General features: G+C 39.6%; 1 protein-coding gene and 1 pseudogene across 5 annotated transcripts in view; one reads left to right on the top strand and one right to left on the bottom strand.

Annotated features, from left to right (window-relative positions):
- Positions 1-27,998, top strand: part of LOC149227745 (chaperone protein dnaJ A7A, chloroplastic-like) — a 133,456-nt gene that overhangs the window by 93,851 nt on the left and 11,607 nt on the right. The window lies entirely within an intron of this gene.
- Positions 3-12,299, bottom strand: LOC149227746 (uncharacterized; annotated as a pseudogene).

Below are 27,998 nucleotides of genomic sequence, written 5' to 3'. Positions count from 1 at the left end.
CTTTATGAGGAATTAATTTTGTGGCGGTGCTCGGAATCGTAAAATTGCTTTGAAAGGAACAGTTTATTTGTTTGAAGCTGTGTTGTCTCATGGTTCTCGTGGCCCTTGAAGCCTAGCCACTGAAGAGGAAGAATACGCGCAAGTTCAAGGACTCGGTATTTTTTATTGTCGCAATTGACGGGGATGAGCACAATCTGTAAAACCCGTATCCGGTTCCCACCATCGCTGTAATAGCCAGTAGCCAGCTTCTGCGCTTTCTGCACACGGAAATCGCGTTCGTGCTCATTTTCTGAGCCATCCTCTGTAATTCCATTGCACAATTCATGGGATATGTCGAACTGAGATAAACGCTGGGAGGAACGATACTGTGGCTCCGTCACGATATTTGGAATCGCACGCCCGAAACATATCCACCAGATCTGATTCCGAAACATCCGTCTAAGCCTGAATCAGAATCCGTCTAAGCCTGAATCGCACGTCCGAAACATCCGTCTAAGCCTGAATCAGAACCGGAAGCGGTAGCGGAAACCGAAGTTGAAGTTAAAGTTAAACCGTATTTTGGCTCAGGTATTCGACAGATCGAAATTCTCCAGAGATCTTGCACCACGTGACGGCATTTTCAGTAACGGCATTTTCCAGCGACGGCATTTTCACATGACGGCATTTTCCAGATCATAGCCAAGCATCTGATATATTATGGTCGATACACAGTAAAACTTGTTCAGGCTTTCGCAAGGGTCTTTCTGAGCTCCGTTATTTTAATTTTCTTTGAAGCGGTGGGACCAGAACAACAAATATAATCGTGGACAGCTTCAGTCTACGTATTTTTTTCTCTCTCTCTTCAAATCAGCTTTAATTTTATGAAGATACATGCGACCTCTTGTCATGGTTTTGGTCTGGTGTTTTGATCTGGTACAGATCTGAGTTATTTTTTTTGTGCAAGCCTATTTCTTTCAAAGCAGAATTTGTTAAGGTTTGGTACAGTCATCTTGAAAGAGGAATTTTAAGCAGGCAGCTACATTTTTTTTGTGTCAGACTTCTGTATTGTCTTTGGAAAAATGGCCACGCTCACCAATCTGATGTTAGAAGGAAATCAACGCTTTAATGGCAGCAACTATAACATTTGGAAACAAAGAATGTTGACCATTTTTGAATACAGGCGTCTTGATCAGCTCATTTTGGGCAAAGAGCCTCGTCCCGGTACAGCTGGTACCGATCAAGATAAATTTGATGATCGAAATTGAGAGGCTGTTATGCTTCTCAAGCTCTCTGTCGTTGATGATCAGTTACCTCAGATTCCTTCTGGCAAGACCGCTGCCGAAATCTGGCAACAATTGAAAGAACTGCACGAGACATCTGACAAAAGCAGAGCATTTTTTCTCAAAAATCAGTTGTTCTCCATCATGATGGATGAACATATGTCTTTACAGGAACATCTCAACAAAATTAAAGACATTCGAGATCAGCTCGAAGCCATTGGTCGGACCATGGAGGAAGAAGATATGGTAGTCATTACTCTGAAAAGTCTACCGAAATCTTATGAACACTTCATAGAAACACTCAACATTACGACCACAAATGTTGATCTGAAGTTTCCAGATTTATGTACCAAACTTCTGCGGCAGGATCGGTGGAAACAGCAGTTTGGTAGTGGTGCTTCATCAGTGCCCTCGGAAAATGCATTTGCTGCAAAATACCAGTCCTCTCAGTCCTTTCAGCAGAAAGGCTCTTCTCAGCCTTTTGATCCTGCTAGGAAGAAAAGTGTGCAGTGTAATTACTGTCACAGGTTCGGTCACATGAAGAAAGATTGCCGACAGAGGATTTCTTCTGAACAGAAGAAACAGGGAGGGCCACATCAGACAGCACATGTTGCAGAACATTCCGAGCAGACAGATTCTGCCTTTTACGCCTTTATGGCTAAAAGGTCTTCAGAACATGTTCCTTCCTCTGCATGGTACATTGATTCTGGTGCATCACGCCACTTTTCTCACAGGCGTGACTGGTTTATTGACTTCTCACCTTTTAGTGATTCCGTGGTATTTGGTGGAGGTGAAAAGTACACTGTAGCTGGCAGGGGTACAGTTCAAATTCAGTCTGGTGGACGCACACTCATATTTCTGAATGTATACTATGTTCCTGGTATGGAGATTAATCTGCTATCTGTCAGCCAGATTATGCGGAATTCTCCTCAGCTTGATGTTGTGTTCAGTGCACACAAGTGCTCCATCACTGACAGGGAGACCAGTCTAACAGTTGCTGTTGGGCTAGAGGACCATGGTCTATACAGGCTACTTGACACCGGTGACTCTCCAGAAGTGGCTCTAGCAGCACGTGTCTCTCCCATCAGCACTCTATGGCATCAACGATATGGGCATCTAAATATGCAGTATCTCTCTCAGCTCTCTCGGGAGGGACTTGTGTCAGGATTACCTGATATTCAGACTCAGCAGTTGGGGGTATGCAGCGCCTGTCAAGCGGGAAAGCAACATCGGTCTTCATTCAAAAATGGAGAATCTTGGCGCGCATCTAAGGTACTTCAGTTACTTCATGCTGATATTTGTGGCCCTATGAATACAGCTTCTATCACTGCTCGCAAATATTTTTTACTTATTGTAGATGACTTCAGTAGAAATATGTGGGTGTATTTTTTAAAAAATAAATCTGATGCTCTTAGTACCTTTCAGAAGTTTAAAACCTTAGTTGAAAAAGAATCTGGTTGTAATATCATGACCCTTAGGACCGACAATGGGGGGGAATTTTGTTCCTCAGCTTTTGCCAACTTCTGTGATATTCATGGCATCAGACGTCAATTAACCACACTTTACACTCCCCAGCAGAACAGTGTTGTCGAGCGTCGCAACCGCACGGTTGTTGAAATGGCTCGTTCCATGTTACAACACAGGAGTGTTCCAAACAAATTCTGGGCTGAAGCAGTATTTACTGCTGTTTACCTTCTTAACCGATCACCTACTCAGGCTGTTAAAGGGAAGACTCCTGAAGAAGTTTGGTCTGGTCGTAAGCCTAAGATCAGTCACCTCAAAGTATTTGGCTCAGTTGCATATGTTTGGATTCCATCTGCTAAGCGCTCTAAGTTGGATTCCAAAAGCCAGAAACTCATGATGACAGGTTACAGTGATCATCACAAGGCCTATAGGCTGATAGATATAGCCACTGGTCGTCTTAGCTTCAGTCGAGATGTAGTATTTGATGAAGACAGAGGATTCTTTCAGTCTTCTTCTTCTGAGCAGCGTTCTGAGGATCAGTCTCACAGTGTTCTTCTTCCGGTCGGTCCACCTGATGGGAGGGATGATGTAGCATCAGTATTTGATAATACTCTATCTGAGCTTCCTCCAGAAGCTAACCCTCCCCTTGCTGCCCCTATTGCTCTTGAGTCTTCTCCACCTCCTCCTGATATTGGTTCCTCTACTCCTGATATTGGTTCTTCTTCTCTTCGGCCTAAATGGTGGGCTAAAACCATTGGTGATCTCCGGGATGATGAGCTCCTTGAAGGTAGAACTTCTAGACATAAGAACAAACAACAGTCTACAGTCAATTTTGCTCTTATGGCTAACCTACACAGTATTTTTGAGCCTCAAACCTATTCAGAGGCTAAGGGTACATCTGAGTGGGAACAGGCTATGGAAGCCGAATTCCAGAGTCTTCAGAAGAATCACACCTGGACACTTTCTGATCTTCCTGCCGACAAAAAGCCCATAGGCTGCAAATGGGTGTATAAAGTGAAATACAAAGCTGATGGAACCATAGACAAGTATAAAGCTCGTCTTGTGGCTCGAGGGTTCTCACAGAAGGAAGGCATCGATTATGAGGAGACTTTTGCTCCTACAGCCAAGATGAGTACCATAAGGCTTGTCCTTGCCCTAGCAGCTCAGTTCAATTGGAAAGTTCATCAGATGGATGTAAAGAGTGCTTTCCTAAATGGTGATCTCCAAGAAGAAGTCTACATGACGCAGCCTCCAGGATTCAAGGTTGCTGGTCAAGAACAGAAAGTGTGTCGGTTAGCTAAAGTAATCTATGGATTGAAACAAGCTCCTCGGGCTTGGTACATGAAAATTGATCAGTACCTGACAGATCAGGGTTTTCAGCGGAGCCCATCTGATGCAAACCTGTATATCAAGCATTCTGGTGATGATATCTTGTTTGTGGTTGTCTATGTGGATGACCTTATCATTACTGGCAGCTCTGCACATTTGATCCGTGGGATCAAACAAGATCTATGCAGAACTTTTGAGATGACAGACTTGGGACTTCTTCATTACTGTCTGGGGGTTGAAGTTTGGCAGACTGAAAATCAGATCTTTCTCTCTCAGTCCAAGTATGCCAAAAATCTTGTGGAAAGGTTCAGAATGCAGGACTGCAAACCGGCCACGACTCCTATGGAACCAGGGCTCAAACTTTCAGCACAGTCACCCTCTCCCCTTGTGGATGAAACTTTATTCAGGCAATTAGTGGGCAGTCTCATCTATCTTACTGCTACCAGACCTGACATCAGTTTTGCAGTAAGCTACATTTCCCGCTTTATGTCAGCTCCTAAAGCTGATCATTGGATAGCAGCAAAGCGGGTGCTACGATATGTGCGTGGTACTTCTGATTATGGCCTCTTATATACTCGCAGTTCCAATCCTATTCTCAGTGGCTACACTGACTCTGACTGGGCCGGTTGGTTGATGACCGTAAATCTACAGCTGGGTATGTGTTTAGTCTAGGATCTGGTGCTGTTACTTGGACTAGTAAGAAGCAACAGGCAGTGGCTCTCTCCTCAACAGAAGCAGAGTATCGGGGAGCAGTTAAGGCATCCTGTGAGGCAGTTTGGCTTCGACGTATGCTTGCAGATATGCATGTTTAGCCTACTTCTTTGTTTTGTGATAATCAGGGAGTGCTCAAACTTGCCAAGAATCCAGTCTTTCATGAACGAACAAAGCATGTGGAAACTCATTGCCACTACATTCGCCAGCTGGTTGAAGACGGCTCAGTTCAGTTGCAATATGTTCCCACAACAGAGCAGCCCGCCGACATTTTCACCAAGCCTCTTGGTCCTGATAAATTTGTAAAATTCCGAGGGTCTATTGGTGTTGTAAATAGATTGAGCATTAAGGGAGGGTATTAGAATATTTCTATTTAGTATTTAATCCTCAGTCTTTTAGCTGTTGCTATTTTTATTCTTTTAGTAGTTTCTTAGATGAAACTGTTTGTTTCCATATTCTACATAGAAACCTGATGTTTCTATTATTGTAAATATCTCTGTATTATCATTGAGCTGTTTGCTCATTTGAGAATTAATTCATTCGATATTCTTTTAGTGACAACCGCCGACCTAAGTCGTTGTTGCAGTGCATGTACAATCTGAGCCACAACAGGACACACTTTTTCATGGTGTGGCCGATTTGTTCCTTTTTGAGCCTACATGAAACCCAAAAATAAAATTTATTTTATTTTAATTTCCATAATTTTTCTAGGCCGATTTAGGAGGCCTCTTGGCATGCGAGAATACTTGTCGATGCTACACAAAAAATCAACCTTTATGACCCAACCAAAGGCCTTTATGGCTTCAGAAGATGGTCTGCCCAATTGCAAAGACCTCATCACTCCCTCCCAATAAGGGAGACATTCAACATCATACCAAGCTCGTCTTTGAAGTATGTCCACAATCTATTCATCTGTGGATATTTCCTAGAGTTCTATTGCTCCTCTCTGGACCATGAAGTGACTCGACCATGTCCTTTTGGTTGCAAGTCCTTCTGCTATTACTGCTCCCTTTGTCACGTAAGCAAGTCCTTTTGTTATTACTACTCCTATCATGTAAGCAAGTCTTATTGTTGTTGGTCCCTTGGAACTGGAAGCTCTTCAGATCATTTGGCATGATCCTGGATGTCCTAACAATTTGTACAGTCCTCCATCTCGAACATTAATCACTATTGTTGAGTCTATGCTCGAGCCCAAGAATCTGTCCATCTGGTGAGTGGAGCAACCCTCTTGTCACAAACCTTGCTTGGTCTTCCTAATGTTGCCATTTGCTGCCAGAATATTGCCTTGGAAGCCTTCATAATGTACCTGCAAACCTCATTTTGGAGGCCATGGAAGAAACAATTATGACCAAGCAAAAAATACAAAGACAAGATGTTGACCCCAAAAAAAATAATAATAATCAAGGGAGAAAGATATGAAGTACTTATCTTTTGATTAACAAAGAAACTACTGAGGGTTGTAGGAAATTGTTAACTCCCTCTTAATCCTTGGCTCCTTGCAGAAATCAATGAAGTCAATCTGCAATCTCATAAAGCTTGGATTCCTTTGTCTTTTTCTAAGGTGGATGCTCATCCTCCTCCTCAACATCAGCTGTCGATGGATGTTGCCTTTTCTTTCATGAATTGTAAGGGCTGGGTTTCTTCATCCCGTGGATTCATCATGCTGTCTAGCCATACCAAAGGCTCAACAACAAACTAGTATCAACACCAAGTCATTACCCAAAGCGATGTCTTCAGTATATTTCTTTCACTAACATGAGGATGGAGCTCTGTGAGAAAGTAATAAAGATTCCCAACAAAGATTCCCATAAGATCCATAAGTAGTCATGAACCAAAAATCACATTCAAGGCTAGCATTACCCAAGGAAAATAGAAACCCTTGAGAGGCCAAATATGTTAATTGTGCATTTCGATACTCTCTTGCCCAAATGTATACAAGCTTGAAAACCAAGGATAATCCCAGGAATGGTGACCTCAATGCTAGAACAAAGGAAAAATACAAGAAGAGACAAAGCTGCAAAGATCATCATCCACAAAAAATCTGCTACATTTATCAAATGGACCTCTTTCCGTTGTAGAATACCTTTGAATAATGATTTTGAGACTCCTTTGTAACCGATTTTTCTTCAGATGTTTGATTCACAACTGATAAACGGTGAATGACAAAACAACTCCAATCAACATAATTATTACAAGGATCTATAACTTCAAGAAACATTGAAAGGTGACAAGGAGGTGGTGATTGGCCTCTAGGGTACACAATAAGACGATAGTCGTGGTTACCAAAACTGAAATGCCTACTCTTGACACCTAGGCATGTTATTTTCCTTTTCTTAAGGACTATGTTGCCAGGAAATGTGGGTGCGGGGACGGGGACGGCATTTTTGGAAACAGGGTGCGTGGGTTCGTCGGGTAATATAATAATATTAAATTTTAATAATTATATTTTATAAACTATAAATTTATAATTAATAATATATATGAAATTTGAATTTGTATATTTTTTCAACTTTAAACAAGAAAACTTTAATGATAATCATTTAAACATGTTTAGTCTCTCCCATATAAAAACACAATTTTTTCATAGGAGATTCTTCTCAACCTGATAGTGTTCTAGACTTTTCTTGATGTCTAATCATCCACCTGCCCCATGCATGGTGTGCTCTGTGGTAAAGCAATCCCAAAAAGTTAAAACAGTGGCAGCCTTACCCTTCCACAAAACACGCTTATTCATTTAGGCATATTTTCCTAGTTTTAATCTTAACATGATGTTATCAGAACGCTGTGAGAAATTGGCAGATTTTGATACTTAATTTAGCCATTTTCCAAAATAGCCCTTCGCCATTTAACAACATCAGCTGATTACAACTTATGGCTGGTCTCAATCCTACTTTCTATTTGACCAAAAATGTCTGAACCTGTATGTGTGCATTTACAGTTTATAATTTGATGGTTATTAACTTATTTGGCTCGGGAATGAATGTTTCATAAATTCATTCCAAATTGATTTACAAGAATCTGCAGGCTCAAATTACAGAGTAAGAGGTCTCTTTTCCAGTTCTGGTTTCGATGCCATATAATATTAAAGGCATTGAAGATCCACAAATACAGGAGATTCATAATTTACATTGAGACTCTAACAAACCTTGGGCATAAGTTCTGAAATTGTTTTTATAAATTTATAGCATAAGACTAATGGAGAGACTGATCATAAGAGTCTCCTGCGGTAGGAAGGGACTCATGAATGTGCAAACAGCTACCCTTTTTTTCCAACTATGGTCATCACCTTATTAAATATTTCCACAAAGCTACAACCAATATGATATGATATTCTGCTTGTGGGATTGTACACCCATAATGTTCCTTTTATAATATTGAGATATCATAATCATATATGATTTCAGAACACTGTGTCGCTCATAAGTTTTGAAAAACTTATCATTGTTGATAAATTTTTACAATGATTCATTACCCTTGAGCAACATGTCATGCCCACAGAGCAATGCTAAGGCATGTGAACAAAGACAGTCTTTGGAAACTGTAATCTTTGGAAATGATGGCAGACAATTTCCTTGAGAAACATTCAGAAGACCTTACAACCATCTCTGAAGGACAATCCAGACCAATGACCATCATTGACTCCAAAAATGATATCATTCCTTTATGGCATATATTCTATATTCTATGGCATATCATTCGTTTATGGCATATCATTTTTTAAATTTCAATAAAAAAAAATTATTTGAAAATTAAATTTTTAATATAGTTTTTTTTATGAAGAACCCAAAGAACCCGAAGAACCCAACCCGAAGAACCCGAAGAACCCAAGCACCCAAAGAACCCAAGAACCCGTTAAAGGAAAAGAACCCAATTTTTTTTTTTGAAGAACCCAGTTCTTCATGGAAGAACCCGGTTCTTCTGGGTTCGTCTGGGAAGAACCCGTACTCGAATCCGGTACTTGGGTGCGGGACCTGGGACGGGTTCGAGAACCCCACCCCCGGGTGCGGGTACCCGTGCAACACAGCTTAAGGATGCCTTTTAACCTTGTGAAATTTTCAATTCTCCATGTAAATTTCCCTTGATGACCATCTGATTTTCTAACATTGCTTCTTCCACCAATGGCTCCAAGGTTTCTAGTAAAGGCACTGGTCTGCTTGATGACATGAAATGAAGCACTGAAAAGAACAATGTCATCCACTAAATAACCTATCTCTGGAGACACAAAATCAGTCATTAGCATGTAATCGTTCCATCCAAGGCTCGTATTGTCACGACTCTTATTATCTCCTGCGAATCAGCCATAGGAATCTTGATGCATATGGTTCATCCCAACTCATTTATTTAGAACATAGTCCAGACATGCGAGAAAGACACCAATAGCTCCATTCTATAGCAACAGACTTATCGGTATCTTTGCTCTCCAAGCACATTGAAAAATAATCAATGCCATTAACAGACGACTAGTACACGCTTAGCCACAGATTGCATTCCCCAGCTAGAAACATAGGTCTCATGATCTTTTGCGTCTTGATTGTGCACGTTTCACAAGAAATTCCCACTCAGGACCTTTGGCACAGGGCCAACAATTGGCTGTAATTTATTCTCTCGATAGAACGACATAGACTCGTGCAGGACAAGAATCTCCGCCAAGACAATGACCATATCATTCACCAGAAAATCGTCCTTGGGATCAAGTATTGTCGAGCTGGGCATAAAGTCACACCAGCCATGAGACTTCTTCTTGGTGGAAAACCGATGCCAGGGATCGCGTTGTATTGACTTAGCGTCGTCCAACTGATTCACCACAATCAATCTGTAGCTGGAAAAACAATCCCATTTTGATGAAACTGATCCCCGGGGATCCATCACCTGCAAATAGATGGAAAGGTAACTTGGAAGTGTTAATTTGGCAGCTCAGGGACAAATTCCCGTCCTTTGGACAATGTTCCTCATCTAGAAAGACCGCTCGTAGCCCTCAGAAGAATTTATTTTGGTTAAGGAAAAGTTTATTTTTAATGTGAAAATCCAAAGTGCACAAAAGTTCAGGTCGGATTCAAAGACAAATTGTTTCGCCTCCAACTCCTATAGATACAACTCATTAGCACTTCGTTTGGACACATCAATCACACATTCATTCTTCTTCTCTTGGAGGTTCGATCTCTCTCTTTTTTGGATTGGTTCGTATAGGTTTGAGATTGTAGGGTCCGAGCTCACATGTGCGAGGAGAAAAATTAAGCTAGAGTCGCAGGGTTTGATTGAAGAAAGTTTGGCTACAACTACTAGGTTGATAGGGTGCTCCTTGCGGCTGGAGGGATACAGTCGCACTGTTTGTCACTAGGTCTCAGCGACAGTGATCTAAAACACTATTGATAGTTGATCGCAGACTTTGATTAGTTTGGAGACTTTGACTTTGATTAGATTTGTCTGTTAGGCTCATCTCTTGGATATTGTTTTGTTGGTTTTGTTGGATAGTCAAAGGATTTACTTTGTCTCTTGATTGATGAATTGGAACATTGTAGTCTCTCTGTTGAACATTTTATGACAATCTAATAAGAAGAAGAATTTGAAAGGATTTTCCCCCTTGTGGGGTTTTTCCCTGGTCTTTGACCAATCCTGGTGTCTCTTGTTATTGCTCTTGATTGTCTTCTATTGTACATTGCATTTACTGTTCTATCTACAATTGCTATTTATTATTGGAAGATTGATTTGATTGCTAATTGAAGTTAAGAATTGGGCTAAAGTGATTGTAACAACATAGAACAATGGAAAATTAACATGGTATTAGAGCCAAGGTGAAGACAAGCCCAAGGAGACAAGAGACAAGAGCAATCATTCTTGAAAGAAGCTAAAGGAACCCATTTGATTTGGTCAAGATGCATACCTCTTACTTCAAGGATTCTGAGAAGCTAGGTAACTCATCAAACTTTGCTGCTTGGAAGATTAGGTTGGAAGTGATATTGGATGAAAATGATGTCTTGGAATATGTGGAAGGAAAAGGTTCTTGTACCTCTGGAAAATGCTACTGCTGCTGCCAAATCCAAGTACAAGAAAGGTGAGCTCAAAGCCAAGAAAATTCTCATTGATGGTTTGCAAGATCATTTACTTGTTTATGTTAGTAGCTTGAAGAAGTCTAAGGATATTTATGACAAGCTGGTCGGGATGTATGAAGTCAATAACTTGAATCACATCCTCTCTTTGAAAAATCAACTCAAAGAGATGAAGATGAACAAGGGGGAATCCGTGCAATCCTATATCATGAGAGTATCCCGCCTAAGGGATCAATTGCAATTTGTTGGTGAACAAATATTTGACAGAGAGATGGTGGTGGTGACTCTTCAAGGTCTTCCTCCTATTTGGGAAACCTTCATTACTACTCTAAGCAACAATAATGTACTTCCGACATTTGATGAGCTCGTTGGTAAATGCACTCAAGAAGAGACCAGGATGATTGCCAGAGGGAGGATTCAAAAGCATGAAGAAGGAGAACCCTCTGCATTTATTGCTCAAGACAAGAAGAGAAAAGGAAGAGGAAGACCATCTGGTTCAAGAAGGCCTCCCCCTGAATCAAAGGACTCCAAGAGAAGAGGAAGTAGAATTGAATGCTTTAACTGCCACAAGCATGGTCATTATGCTCGAGAATGCCCGGAAAAGAGAAATGATTCAAGATCCAACTACAACAACAATCAAGGCTTCAACAATAACATGTTCAATGATCGAAGAAGAGGAGATGATTGAAGAAGAAGAGATGATAGAAGAAGAAGGGATTCTAGAAGAAGAAGAGATATTTCAGATGATCAAGAAGGCGGCCATCGTCCTCAAAAGAGGTCAAGAAACTATAGACATGAAAATAATGTAGCTGCTAGTCAATCTTGTTGAGAAATCCAGGGCTGCTAGATTAGGTGATTTCGCTTGTGATGTATTTTTACTCAAATTAATTAGCTTCTTCTTTCTTTTGATTATATTTAGAGTTTTTATCATCAAACAACTACTAAATCATAAAGAACAATGAGACAAGAGGACACAAGATGTAGGCGATCAGCCAGGGCCAAAACCTCTCCTCTTGAGAGGGAAACCCACAATAATTCTTCTCTTCTTATAGAACTTCAATTGATGAATTCCAAGACCTATGACTCTTGACCAAGACCCCTTCAAGACCAAGTCAAACCGCTCTTCCTTCAACCCAAGTCAAACTTGCCTTATAGCTGATGCAACTTCACTTTGATCAATATTTCGGACCTGTGATGATGACTGCAACTTCAGCTTGCTTCTTTGCAATTCTCGACTTGCCTACAACTATCACAGACTTACACGTGTGAGTGGATTATAGCTAGGATAATCTCCTTTTTACCTTTGCTAGGCTATCTTCTTCGATCCTCAAAACAGATCCTATTGACACCAAGAAATGACTTCTGCAATTCGACTTTCCTGCAATAGATGGAAGCCATAATTCACCTCGCACGTGTGAGATTTTAGCCCAAAAACAGATCAAAAGCTTCGATGTTCTTCCACTGGATTCACCTTCTCTTCCTCGCTCATCTTAGGTCTTCTTCCTTGCCTTGATTGAACTTCTTGGATGATGGATGGATGCTCTCTTCAAGTGAGGCCGAGTGCTCTATATATAGGCTTCTAATAGGCCGACTTCTCCTTCTAGATAGGCCAACTGCTCCTTTTGAAGGCCGACTTGATTGCTAGCACATCACAAGGTCTTGGAGGGTTTTTTGACTCTAAATCCGACTCAATTAAATTTTCTTTACAATATGTAACATGTCCAAAAGGGTCTTCCATACATGGCAATGACTTAATTGACTTGTAGACTAAATGACAAGCCCTAGAAGCACTCAATGGGTGCCTGACCTATAAAATAAATTTACCTTGAACATGAAACCCATGCCTCAAGAATAACTATAATAAATTTATTTTTCTCTTTACTACATAAAATCACGATTACATATGTCATTTTGAAGATCAAACCTAGTTATATTTCAACAAATCTGACTATATTCTTATTTATGCTCTTTCTAGTTCTTCCCCTCCAGATTCTTATGATAGCTTGTTGGTAGATAGTGGGGCTTCTAGACATTTCTCTTGATATCGGGAAGCCCTCTCAAAATTGGTTGAGAGGGAGTTGAATTTGAAAATTATCTTTGGAGACAATGCTACTCATCCTGTGAAGGGTTTTGGTTCCATCAAATTTCATTTGTACTCCGATGAATCTATTCTTCTTCATGATGTTATGTATGTTCTGGGACTAAAGAAGAACTTGGTATCCATATCTGCCTTGGAAGACAAAGGCATGAGAGTAGCTTTCATCAAAGGAAAAGTCCTCACATGGCCTATGGAATCCCACATGAGGGATGCTTTTACCTTGGGATCTAGAATTGAAGGACTCTATAGAGTCAATGGAAGACCTTTGCTGGCAATGGTCCACGACATCAATCATCAAAGTGAGCTATGGCACCGAAGGTTGGCACATCTACATTATGAAGCCCTACCGAAATTGAAGAAGTTGGTTTCTGGGATGCCTGATGTTCAAGTTAATCATGATGGAGTATGTTCAAGATGTGCTAGTGGAAAGAAGACAAGGGGACCATTCCCCTCCAGTAAGAACAAGACTGATGGTATTCTTTAACTCATTCATTTTGACCTCTGTGGACCCATGCTAGTTCATTCTCTTGGTGGCCATCTCTACTACATAAAATTTATTGATGACGTCTCTAGGAAGACATGGATAAAATCCGTGAAGTATAAGGATTAGGCTTTAGAGACAGGGAAGAAGATCAAGGTCTTTAGGTCTGACAATGGTGGAGAGTATACGTCAAATGAGTTCGTTGACTTTTGCAAGTAGGCTGGAATCAAGAAGGAAACTATTGTACCTTACAACCCCGAGCATAATGGTATGGATAAAAGAAAGAACGGGTCCATCGTGGAAGTTTCCCGCGCTGTGCTGCACGGTCAAAAGTTGTCGAAATTCTTTTGGGAAGAAGCGACAAATACAACGGTCTATGTTCAAAATAGGGTTCCTCATCAAGATTTGAACAACAAGACTCCTGAAGAAGTATTCACAGGTGTGAAGCCCGATATTGGACATCTTATGATATTTGGTTGTCCCGTATACTTTCATGTGTCGAAAGATAAGAGGAACAAGTTGGAAGCCACCAGAAAGAAAGGTACATTTGTTGGATATTGTGAAAATTCTAAAGCATTTAGAATATATATATATATATATATATATATATATAGCCAAAGGAAGATCGAGTTTAGTAGGGATGTAGCTTTTGGTGAAGATGTTGCCCTTGGAAAGCAAGGGACCTTCCTCCACCTCCTCTTGTTGAGAAGAGAGATGATGACATGGACCTATTAGATGGTCCTTTTGCGCCAGAATTTGAGAAGATATTGTTGATGATCCCATGGAGCCTATGGACCCTTTGGATGCACCTCTAAGGGATCCCCCTACTAGGAAGAGACCATTGTGGCTTCGTGACACATTACAAGATGCTGAGAGACATGTTTCTACCAAAGGGACCTTTAGAGAAAGCAAGAAGCCATGCTGGTATTAGAGATACGTTGTATCTATGAGCACCATCATTCAGGCTAAGCCTCCCACCTTTGAAGACATTGTGAAAGAACAGGTTTGGAAGGATGCCATGGCCGAAGAGTATGAATCAATTATGAAGAATGATGTATGGGATGTTGTTCCGAGACTTAAAGGAAAGTCTGTCGTAACTTCAAAATGGCTATACAAGATCAAGCATGGAGCTGATGGAAGCATTGAGAAGTACAAAGCAAGGTTCGTGGCCCGAGGTTTCTCCCAGAAAGAGGGAGAAGACTATGATGATATATTTTCTCCAGTTGCCCGTTACACTATCGTTAGATCGATTGTTGCCCTCGCTGGCAGTGAAGGATGGACCCTTCTCTAGATGGATGTAAAGACAACATTTCTTCATGGCATAGTTCAGGAAGAAGTATATGTTGAGCAACCTTTGGGACTTTAAGTGAAGGACAGGAAGACTCACGCTTGTAGGTTAAAGAAAACATTATATAGTTTGAGGCAAGTCCCATAGATTGGTATGTTCGCATTGATAGTTACCTGGTGAAGCTTGGATTCACGAGAAGTAGTGCTGACTCGAACCTCTACTTCAAAGTGGTCCAAGGTATGCCTTTAATTTTGTTTTTATATGTTGATGATCTATTCTTGACAGGTAGTGAGCCCCTGATCCTCAAATGTAAGAGGGAGTTGGCCTTTGAGATTGATATGAAGGATCTTCGTTTGATGCATTACTTCATGGGACTAGAGGTGTGTCCAAGACTAGGAGAGATTTTCCTTTCTCAAGGAAAATATGTTGTGAAGTCGTTGGAAAGATTTGGAATGGTAGAATGAAAGTCGTTGGTCACACCGATGGAGATAAACTTCAAGAAGTTGTGCGGAAATGCTGCTGGACCTGACTTGGCAAACCCTTTTGAGTACCAATCACTGATTAGGGCATTGATGTTCCTTGTGAACACTTGTCCAGACATATGCTTTGCAATGAACACGTTGAGTCAATTTATGACTGAGCCCCTTCATGCATACTGGATTACTGCCAAGCATGTATTGAGATATTCACATGGACGATTAACCTTGATCTGAGATACACTACCAGAGATATACGACTTCACGGGTACACCAATGTTGATTGGATCGAAAATGCTATTGACAGGAAGAGAACATTTGGATGTTGCTTTAGTTTGGGTTCTGCCATGATATCTTGGATGAGCAGGAAACAAAAGTCCGTAGCTTTGAGCACGGCTGAGGCCATAGTTTTCAAAACCGTTTTAAAAAACCGGTTACCGGTCTAACCGGCCGGTTAGCAAGGCCGCCGGTCTAAACCGGCCAAAAAACCCGGTTGGAAAGGCCCTTTCACCCATTTTTTGCCCTAACCGGTGAAAAACCGGCCGGTTTAGGACGGAACCGGCCGGTTTGTATCAAACCGGCCGGTTCCGTCCTAAACCGGCCGGTTTTAGGCATGCCCACCAAAACTTGCAAAAAGTGTATTCCTGATTGTGGTTTAGGGGTTTTGGGGGGAAACTAAGGGTGTTTCAACCCTAACAATGTTGGCAATTAATGGTAATGTTAAATTCTTAAAGTAAAAGTGACATTTCCTTTAATTTTTATTTTCATCCTTTTACTTAAATTTTTAACATTACCATGAAATGACTCAGGATGTTTGAGAGTGGTTTCGACCTCATTGGATTTCATATGGAGAAACTAGAATTTTAGATTTCACTCAAAATTCAGCAGACTTAATGGTTTTCAGGATTTCATGGTTTGGGGGTAAACAATAAATGCAATTAGAGCTCCAAATGATGAGCAAAACTCCTGATCTAGATCCCATTGTGTTGGACGATATTGATCCAACATCAAAATGGGTGGAGGAGACTGAAGAACCTGTGTTTGAAGTTGATTTTGATATCGACATGACTTTAGCAGGGGTTGAAGCAGATTATGTGGTGGCATTAGAACCAGGATCAGTAGCGGCATCAAGGAAAGGCAAAGAACCAATGGAAGGCACTAGTCATGCAGGTCGACAAACTCGTGCTTCCATTAGGTCCACTTCTATTGTCATTAGTGGCATTGATACTGAGGTTGTAGATCAGGCTGAGGCATCTTCAGACTCTGAACCAGATGATGTCTATGTAGCTCCTGATGACGATCTTGTGTCTAGTAGTGGTTATGAACTTGATGATTGATCATGTGTACACTGTAGGCTTGTATTAGGCCATTGGCCTCATAGCTTACAACATTGTTTTTAGACTTTATAGGCCATTTAGAGCCTCATTTCTTATGTATTTTGCTATTTTGTCGATGATATGTATTGCACTCGGTGCCATTTTTATATATTCACCTTTACATGGTATATAAATGAGCAAACTTTGCATATTTTGTCTCTATTGGCTTGGAATCATGGTTTTACATCTTAAAAATAGTTTTGTTTCATTAAAAATTAATTATTTAATGTATTTTTTAAAACCGGTTCGTTTAGACCAAACCAGTCCCGGTTAGACCGGTTCCGGTCGGTAAACCGGTTCATTAGGTGGACCGGTCCGGTCACCGGTTCCGGTTTTAAAAACATTGGCTGAGGCAGAATATATTGTTGTTAGCATGGCTAGTTGTGAGGCAGTTTGGTTGAGAAAGCTCTTTGGAGAGTTGTTTGAGTAGGTCCTTGATATGATCGTGATATATTGTGACAACAATAGTGGGATCTGATTGGCTCCTGCGGTTGAGGGACCTTTGGACAATAGGATAGGGTGTGAATCCTTACCCTGTGGTAAGTCGATCTCGCATATTGTTGCTTTGCCAGAGTATACCCCAGTTGGCATCCTACCCACAGGTTGGGCTTGGTGGGATTGGACCTCCCTATCTAGCCAATGGGTTTACCCATGTGGTAAGTCGATCTTGTTCAAGTCTTGGATGCAAGTGTTCTACCACTTGATTCTTAAGAGTCTTGATGGAGGATCAACAGACAATAGGACAAAGTGTGATCCTCAAGTTGATCTCACCTATTGTCACTGGACGATAGGGTAGAGTGTGATCCTTGAGTAGATCATGCCTATTGTCTCAGGTCAACAGGACAGAGTGTGATCCTTACCCTTGTGATAAGTAGATCTCACATATTGATAGAGGGTGGTAGCTTTAGCTCCCCTATGTTGTCAAACTCTCCTCCTTTTAGATTCGATTGTGTTCAATAGAGATGAGCAGTGACGACATTTGACTTGACGACGAGGAGATAATTGAGATGGGACATATGTTGCAGTTGGTAATTTCTCCCTAGCTGAGGGGAGTGTTAATTTGGCAGCTCAGGGATAAATTCCCTCTTTTGGACAACCTTCCTCATCAAGAAAGACCCCTCCTGGCCCTCAAAAGAATTTAATTTAGTGTTATCAAAAAGTACTTTAAAAGCCCTAGTATGTATGAGTTGAGGGGATCTCTTTTGCAAAAAGAAGTTTTCATAGATGAATACTTGGAGGGTTTTATGGAACCATGGGTCAAAACATGATGTACCATCATGTCAAATGGTTGAGGTGATGGAAAAAACTATACTATCATAAATTTATTTGTCTCTTATCCTCAGGGAACCATAGTATGTATGAGTTGAGGGGATCTCTTTTGCAAAAAGAAGTTTTCCATAGATGAATACTTGGAGGGTTTTATGGAACCATGGGTCAAAACATGATGTACCATCATGTCAAATGGTTGAGGTGATGGAAAAAACTATACTATCATAAATTTCTTTGTCTCTTATCCTCAGGGAACCATATTTTTGAAATTAGTTAATGCATATGATAAAGTGAAAGATGCAAACTTGTTATTTCAACTTTTGGATAAGATTGTCATGTTAGTGGGCAAGACAAATGTTATTCAGATCATCACAAATAATGGCACTAATTGTACTGGTAAGATGTTAGAGACTAAATACAAAACCATATTCTAGACCCCATGTGCTGCACAATGCATAGACCTCATGCCTGAGGACATTGGAAAATAGTGTTGGATCAAGAACACTGTAGAGGTCTATGCACTGTGCAACACATGGGGTCCTAAATCAAACTTGCAGTGCTTTTGGGTGTGAGCGCAATTGGTTTCTATTTGAGTAGATTCATGCAAAAAAGGGAACCTTTTTGAACAAATATGGTTAAATGGTCTTGTCTTTGTTCACTACAACCTCTGGCTAAGGCACAACTAGTTGCTAAATAAACGACTTGATACAAATCTCATTGTGTTGGATGATATTCATCCAACCTGAAAATGGTAGGGGAGTCTCACTCGATAGAGTTTGATTCGAGTGTATTGTTTTGGATCCAGATCCACTAGTAAGAATAGACGTAGCACTGGGCATGGCACAGGTAAGCACTAGCTATGCAACTTGTGCTTTTACTAGTACTATGTTGCTGATGTCTTTGAAGAGTTTGATGTGTCCAAAGACTCCAAGACAGACAATCATCTTGTAGCTCCCATTTCTAGCACTAGTGATGACTTTGATGATTGATCATGTTGATTAGTGATTTCTATTAGGCCAATAGCTTGTAGCATGTTCTTTGGATTCTAGAGGTCATTTAGAGCCTCATTTATGTATTTTTTTCTGATATGTATTGCACTTGGTGCCATTTTGATATACTCACCCTTACATGTTATATACACGAGTATACTTGCCTATTTTTCATTAAAATTTAAATATTTAATGTTTGTTTTTAGTATATCAAGCCATTAAATTCAAACTAGTCGAAGTCATGGCTAAGTATGAGTTGACGCTTGGTTGATTCCAAGGCCAAGTATGAGTTTTAAACATTAATTGGTACTACCTATAGTTCGATGGTTATTAACAACATTTACATGTAAATGTTGTAATGCATGTTACAAAATAGAGAGGAAATAAGAATCATGTTACTGGAATTAATAGACGCTAGAGTATATTGTTTATTGAATTGCAAATGATTTGTACAATATGTATACATCTCTAATAATTGTTGAGAAATCCTTAGGGCAATAATTAGGGTTGATTTCTCTTTACTTGATAATTGCTTGTGATTATGTGTTGGCTTCTTATTACTTTTATTATGTTTTGATCATCAAACAATTACCAAAACCATAAACTATGAAGATCACAAAAAGACAATGAACACAAGAGATAGGCTCCAAACCAGGGAAAAATCCCTCCAAGGGGAAAACCCAAAAAATCTTCTCTTCTTATAGAATAGATCAAAGTGAGAATTCCAAGACCCAAACACCAAGACAAAGTCCTTCCACAAGCCCCAAGTCAGCCCTCTTTCCAACCTTCTCTATCCAAGTCAAATTCAATAAAGTCAACGTTGGTCGATGGTCAACAAATCTAGTCAAACTGTGATTTTTGGACCTGCAACTCTTCTTGAAATTCTCGACACTTGCAGCAAACCTGTTTCTTCGCACGTGTGGCAAAGACTAGGGTAGAATTCACACGTGTGATGGAAAATTCTCTCTTTTGACTCTCATTCTCTATCCTTGGACTTCTTCTCTTTCTCTTGACTTTTTCGCTCCTTTTCTTTCTCTCCTTGGCACAAAAATCGAAGTGTCTGTTGATGCTCCAAATGAAGTTGAATAGCTCTGTATTTATACCCTTCTAGGAGGCCGAATAGGTGTCTTTGGGCTGACTTGGGTTTGTGGAGGACAATTTGACTATTTTGACTCAAATAAAAATTCTTTATATCTTTTTCAAGGTGTTCTCTTAGGAATTTGACTCATGACACTATTTCTTTTGACTTAACAAACCCTAGAAGCATGAAAAACATGCTTGGCCTAAATAATAATTTGACTTTGAACATGAAACCCATGCTTGAAAATAATAATAAATAATCCTTTTTTTTCTTTTTGATCTTTACATGAAATAATATATGTACAATGAAAAATTATGAAGGCCGAACCTAGTTACAGTGTTCAACACTCCTTAATTAGGGAGGTATTCATATTGCATAACAATTTACAAGGAAACTCTCAAATTGAAGTATTATCATAAGAAGAGTCTAATTGATAAGCCATCTTCAACATCATGACCAACATTGTCAACATATAACAATATCTATCTCTCCATTAGATTAGAGCACAATGTTGGGGAGGCAATGACTATAGACCATAGTTTTAAAATTCGGCCGATTCGAAACGGAAACGGCCGAGTTGATCCGTTTCATTGTCGAGAAATGTGACTCGGTGGAAGAAACCGTTCAGTAGGCTGAGTCAGCCATGACTCGGCCGAGTCATGGCTGACTCGGCCAACTCGGCCGTTTCTGTATTGACTCGGCCGAGTCATAACTAGTGGCTTGTAACCCCCATCAAAACAACAATTTGACATCTTTTTAATGAAATTTTGAAGTGTTTGCTGATTGGTTTGAACTCCAATGTGTTTTATGAATTAGTTAAATGTTATTTGGGGTCCATTTCCCCCTCCCAAACCCTATTTAACACACTCAAATTCTCTCTACTATTGATATGCTATTCAAATTTCATGGTAATGTTAAATTCTTAAAGTAAAAATGACATTCTCTTTAATCTTCATTTTCATCATTTTACTTAAATTTTTAACATTACCATGAAATGACTCAGGATGTTTGAGAGTGGTTTCGACCTCATTGGATTTCATATGGAGAAAGTAGAATTTTAGATTTCATTCAAAATCCAGCAGACTTATCAGTTTTTCAGGATTTCAGGATTGGAGGATTGCAATGTTTCCATTGAATTTTGTCATGTATTAGGGTATGGAACTCGTATTTAATCACGAGCACCAATCCCTCAATGTACCTTGATGTTAGTGACATAGGTTGTCGAACTCCTCTGGGATTTGCTCCCAAAACAGGAGCTTCTGAAAATGTCCCTCCAGCTCCCGTTTTCGCTCTCGCTCCCCACTTTCGCTCCTGCTCCCAACTTCCAAGTAACACTGAGCCAGATGATGTTGGCAACTCTAGCAGTAGCCAGTAGAATTGGTCACAGACTTTTGTTGTAGAGGCCATTTATAGCCTCCTTGGTTATGTGTTTTTGTTTTGATTTCTATATCATCATCGTGTATGTATTGGACAATGCATTAGGTGCCATTTTGATATAATGGATATATTCATGAGCCTACTTTGATCATATGTTGTCTTCTATCTATATTCTAATGCTGTGTGTTTGGAAACATGAATGAAAATCTTTAAAATTATGTGCTTTTATAAAAAATAAATATTTAATGTATTTTTTACAATGACCGAGTCATTGAAATCGAGCCGGCCGAGTCGACACCGAGTCGGAGTCGACCCTCAGCCGAGTCGGAGTTTTAAAACATTGCTATAGACACCATCATCATTGTCTCACAAGGCACATACCCCATCCGAATGCTCAACAAGTATGTCCTTAGGACTATCAAATATAATTGAAGGGATAGACTCATGGGATAAAAAACGATATTATATAAGCAATTGACAATTGCGCATTAGAGATTGTACTTTTATATCAAATTCATTGTTAGATCCCTATTTTGTGAGGATAGTGACATAATTCTCGGTTCACCTTGGGTGGAAGCGCTAGAGACCTTAAATATGAAGAAGTTTTTGATATTCTCCTACAAGAAGAAAAATATAGCATTACAGGACATTACATTGGAGTTAAATTCAATGACATTAGAAGACATTGACGATACTTCAAAGGTGATCCTTCAAGGCAATCAAAAGTCAGTGCGAAAGATGCAAAAAGAATTTTAAAAAGTTATTGTAGATAAAAACAAAGAAATTTCTCAAATAAAGAATAATTGTCAAAATTTGATTGCATTGATTAAGAAGTTAAAAGGTGAACACAAGTTTTTGAAAGTCAAGTTAGAACAACTTATCCAGAAGGAAGCATCAAAGTCTTCGAAGTGAAGAAATCCAAGTTGTGGAGAAGGGAAAAATATAGAGCTGGTTAATATCACAACTCAAGAAGATTGAAACCTAGTTAAAGTAAATACATACTTAGATGTTGGAGTACAAACGATAGAAATTTAGAGTGTAAATATTAATAAAAATTCAGCAATCAACAAGGTAACGCCAAGGCATGAAGAAAAAATAATACCAAAAGTAGACTAGGAAAATGCTATAAGCATGATAAGGGAGAGTCATGTTACAAAGACACTTTATCAATGTTCAAATCATAAGAGCAGGTAGACCGTATCTTAACTAGTCAGTGTATCAACATCACTAAGGACGAAAACAATTAACCTATCTTTTGAAGAATATTCATATCAGTACCATTAAGTCGCATATTAACAAATCATCTTAGAAATCCTATAAACACAATGTTTTGCAAAATATTGAATTAGGATGGTTAGATCCTTTTATCGTTTGACAATTTTGCTTAGCACTCAAAGGTTCATTTTGTCTTGTATCATTAACTATGACAACTCCAAGAACAAGAATGATGCAAAGACATTACGAGCCAGGAAATAGATGTCAACCCCTTCCATAAGTATGCTTTGAGGACAAAGCATTTCTAAAGGGGAAGCCAATATATATATATATATATATATATATATATATAGTGAAGAGACCCATCATAATGAAAGGACAAGTTTTAACTAAAGGACGTGACTTTTAGTGAAAGGGTACTTCTGCTTAGGTATATATACATGGCCCTCATTTGTAACCTGATCATATATATATATAACTATCCTTGTGGATTTCTTTATATTCCAAGTATTTTGAATATTTAATTGGTCAGCCAGATTGGTTGTCATATGGAATTGATTATTCCATCTGTTATCAAGGATCTCCCATATGGGTCCATGCTTAGCTACTTGATCCTTGTATGATGTATTTATCTACCCCTTTGCTTGATCCATAGCCTCATCAATGTAACCCATGGGAATTTTCTCTTGTTAAGAATTGGGCACAAGTATGAGTGAGATAAAATATGGTGGAGAAGCTATGCTACTTGGATACGGATATGGACCTGGATGTAGATATATTGGATTTTTGAAAGCTAGGATCTAGATACATTGAGTACAAAAATATATATAATATTTTTAAAATTTTAAAATACATATTTGAAGTTCAAAATCAAAATCATTCATGAATCAAAACAATAGAATTGAAATCTTTAGATAATTTATGAATCTGAACACTAAAATAATGCACTTGTCTAATACAAAACCATTGGTTATAAAACTTCGACTCCAGTTTGGAAACGACCGAGGGTCGGCTCTGACTCCGACTCCGACTCGGTAACAACTCGACCGGTTTGATTTCAATGACTCGATCGTTGTAAAAAATACATTATATATATATTTTTAATAAAAAACAATTTTAAAGATTTTCATTCATGTTTCCAAACACAAAGCTTTAGAATATAGAGAGGAGACAACATATGATCAAAGTAGGCTCATGAATATATCCATTATATCAAAAAGGCACCTAGTGCACTGTCCAATACATGCATGAATGATGATATTGATCCAAATGGATCCTAGAAAACCCTCTAAGTCTTCAAAGTCTTCTAAACATTCAAGACTATCGCAGAAGAAGAGCCTTTTAAAAAGTCGGATTACACTATCGGGAGGCAAAAACAGTGAGAAACAGTTGAAAAACAAGTTATCGGCAGCGATGCACAGGAGCCATCGGATCTGGCTGATCAACGGGCTAGACCCGATCGGCACAACGCAATTGGTGGTGACAGGCGTAAGCTATCGGGGGGAAACCATATAATAGTTGCGATCGCAATCAGCGGGGTCAATGAGGACCGTCGATCAAGCGCGCAGATCGATGGCCCAAGTTGAACCCCGATATCGCAATCGGCAAACACAGAGGAACGCTTACCCAACGGTACGGGCTCATGCGACATGTGATTGCGACAAGTCGCATTGCAAAATCGCATCGGAGCTACACAGAGGAGCGGACACACACACACACATATATATATATTTTAAATATAAAAAGGAAATCCACGAAACAAGTGGGATTTCGGGAGGACCAAAGGTGGTAAGTGGTTTGGGCCGGGCTCCGCCCGAGCCCATACAATGGCTGCCATGTGTCCAGGCTAAGGAGAGAGAAAACCACCCTCATCGGGCGGTTAACCCTCGTACGAAAGAGCCGCCCGAAATGAACCACGACCGTTGGATCCAGACCTCCCAGATCAACGGTGGAGATGCGATGTTGATATACAGGCGGACCCAATAGGAGTATAAGGCGGATTTATGGATATTTGAAGTCCGATAAACAGTGTTTGGCGGACTTTTCCTGTGTTTGAACGTATTTCTCTGTGTAAACATAGAACGACCATTTTTGGGATTTCAAAGGCCTGATGACCCATTCGGTTACAGTACAGGTGGCCACCATCCCTGAAAGCGTTTAGCAATGATTGCTAACACTCAGAGGGGGATTTGAGCACACTGAGGCCGGGGAGCCATAGAGCCCGAGAAGGTGAAACGAGCAAACAACGACGATTGGCTTTAAAGCCACAGATTGACAAAAAACTGAGCAAGCAACGCTGAGACAGAGAGCAAACAGAGGCAGAGAGTCAGAGAGGAGAGTCTGTGTACTCAGGGAGACTTGGGGAATCCAAGTAAAGCCTTATTGTCTTGTATATGTTGTGTGGGACTCAAATTGAGCTCACTGTTGTAAAACTCTATTTTTTTGAAGACATAATAGAGAGGTCACCATTGAAGGCTGCACCAAGAGACATAGCTCAGGAGTGTTGGGTGAACTCCTTATTAAACTTCTTGTGTTTATGTGTGTTGTCTATTATGTTCTTTAACTGCTTCATTGTCTATGTATTTCACAATCTTATCGATCCATTGCACAAAGTAACATAGGCATATCCATACACATGAATCTGTAATACCTTAATAATTGTCTTAGATCTCATTATGAGATCAAGTGGTATCAAAGCTTTAGGTTGCTAAGGTTAGACAAGCTTGTGTTGGATTGTTGAATGCTAACTAGGTCAAAGCTCAAACTAGGAGAAGGAGAACTGGTTGAGGCTAACCCAGAAATTGGAAGAGTCTATCCTAGGAGGAAAATGACAGAAGAAATTCCCTTGGAATCAGACTCTTAGTTCATGGACAGTTTCATGACCATGAGAGCCATGGTAGAAGAAATGTACCGAGAATTTAAGAAAGGCCGAGGGGAAAGCCCTTCAGCATCTCAAACAGGCAAAGGAGTAGAGGAACCTCTTCTAGTTGCCCATTCAGAAGGCAAAGGGAAAGGGGAAGAACCTCCTCCATCAACACCTCCTTCTAGCCCTAAAAATAAAAAGAAGACTTCTGTGATTAAATTAGATGTAAAATTTGATTTGCCAATATATGATGGAGAATTAAATGCAGAAAAGCTAGATAACTGGATTAGACAGATTGATGTATATTGCAGGGTGCAGAACATTGATTCAGAAAGGAGAAAGATTTAGCTGGCCAACCTTCACCTTGGAGGAACTGCCCTAGTGTGGTGGGAAGGCAGAACACAAGCTGATTTGAAGAAGCATGGTAAAATTCTTTCTAGCCGGAGTGAATTTGTTTCTACGATTAAAAAACAATTCTATCCATTAGCTTATATGTAGCAAGCCATGATGAGTTGGCAAACTCTTCGTCAATTAAAGGGGCAAAGTGTACAAAGCTATACCCAGGAATTTAGAAAAAGAGCTTTAATTTTAGGCATTTCTCTAGACTCACCTGAAACTTTGTTGAAGTACATAGGTGGTCTACATAGCTATTTGAGACACACCATTCTCATGTTCAACCCTACTAGCATAGATGAGGTATCTGTGCAGGCTACACATCTAGAGGCTAGAGGCAAGAATGTGAACCTAGAGATTGGGGGATCATCAAAACCTACTGCAAGCAAGAACAAGGAAAAGAGGAAGCAGAAATGGAAAGAGAGGAAGGCAAATGCTGTACAGAAAAACAAACCTTCATGCACTCACTGCAAGAAGGATGGACATGATGATGAACATTGCTGGTCTTTGCATCTGGAGCTGAAACCCAAGAAGTTCGATGGCAAGAAGAAGAAGACTGCTGCTGCTATACAGAAAGATTTGGGGTCAGACTCAGGTGATGAAACAACAGTCACAACCACAGGTATAAAAGGTAAAAATTCTGAAGCATCTACTAGTAATTCTGCACAAACTATTGATAATGAAGAAAATGAGAGGAAAAGACATGAGCTTTTTCATATTAGAGTTATTTCCAAGCATCAAAAGATTGATACTTTATTTGACAGTGGTTCACAAGTAAATTTGATTTCTGAAGCAATTGTAAAGAAGTTGGGATTACTAACCACACCTCACAAGAAGCCATATCCATTAGGTTGGGTATGTGATAAAGCAAAGCTACAAGTGACTAGATAATGTAAACTTAGGTTTTCTTTTGGGTCAGCATTTGTAGATGAGGTTGAGTTAGATATTGTTTCTTTGGATATATGTGGAATTGTTTTAGGAAGTCCTTACTTGTATGATAGAAAAGCCATTTTCTATGGAGTTGAAAATAAGTGTCAGCTCACCAAAGATGGAATAGAATATATTGTAAGAGCTCATAAACTAAAAAATAATTACACTCCCATAAACTTAGGGCAGATGAAAAGAATTGTAAATTCATGCAAACAATTTTTATTGATGGTTGTAAAGGAAAAGAACCCTGATAAAACTAATATATTTGAAGGCTGTGATGCTAAACAGAAAGCTGATTTAGAAAAAGTTGTTTTAGAATATGATATCCTATTTCAAGAACTTAAAGGTCTGCACCCAAAAGGGAAATTGTCAATGATATTCATTTGCAGCAAGATGCTCCATTGCCTAACATCGGAATGTACAGGTTATCCGCTTTAGAGAATGCAGAGATCAAGAAGCAGGTACAGGCGCTGCTCGATAAAGGGTTCATAAGACCAAGCACATCACCATGCAGATCTCCAATCGTGTTGGTGAGAAAGAAAGATGGTTCGTGGAGGATGTGCATTGATTACAGAGCACTGAATAAAATAACGATCAAGAATCGTTATCCTCTTCTTCGCATTGATGATCTATTGGATCAGCTGAAAGAAGCTGTTTACTTTTCCAAGTTGGACTTGTGTAGTGGCTACCATCTGGTCAGAGTAGCGGAACAAGATGCATGGAAGACTGCTTTCAAATCAAAGCAAGGGCTGTATGAATGGCTAGTTATGCCTTTTGGCTTAACTAATGCTCCTGCGACTTTCATGAGAATTATGAATGATATACTCAGGCCTTTTATTGATGATTTTGTAATTGTATATTTAGATGACATTCTTGTTTTCAGTAAAACATGGGAAGAACATTTAAAGCATGTAAAGCAGACTCTAGATGTTTTGAAAAAAGAAAATCTCTATGTTAAGTTATCAAAATGTGAATTTGGCAAAACATCTTTGAATTATTTGGGTCATATTGTAGGGGGTGGTGAATTGAAGATAGATCCCTCTTAAGATTGAAGTCATTGTAAACTAGCCTAAACCCAAATCTGCTACAGAAGTTAGGAGCTTCCTAGGAGGAACACAATATTAGAGAAAGTTTATTGCTAACTTTTCCTTGATTACAACTCCCTTACATGCTTTAATAGGATTGAACAAGGTGTTTCAGTGGGGAGGTAAACAACAGAAAGCCTTCGACACCTTGAAAGAAAGGATTAGTACAACACTAATACTAGCATTGCCAGATCTTCAAAGACCATTTGAGATAGAAACAAATGTCAGTGACTATGCCATGGGAGCAGTGTTGATGCAACACGGTAA

Source organism: Pinus tabuliformis, chromosome J (assembly GCF_031772625.1).
Source record: "Pinus tabuliformis cultivar Carrire ecotype Pingquan chromosome J, CPIR1, whole genome shotgun sequence".
In the NCBI taxonomy this organism is placed as follows: domain Eukaryota; kingdom Viridiplantae; phylum Streptophyta; class Pinopsida; order Pinales; family Pinaceae; genus Pinus; species Pinus tabuliformis.
This window is presented reverse-complemented; position numbering and strand designations above follow the sequence as displayed.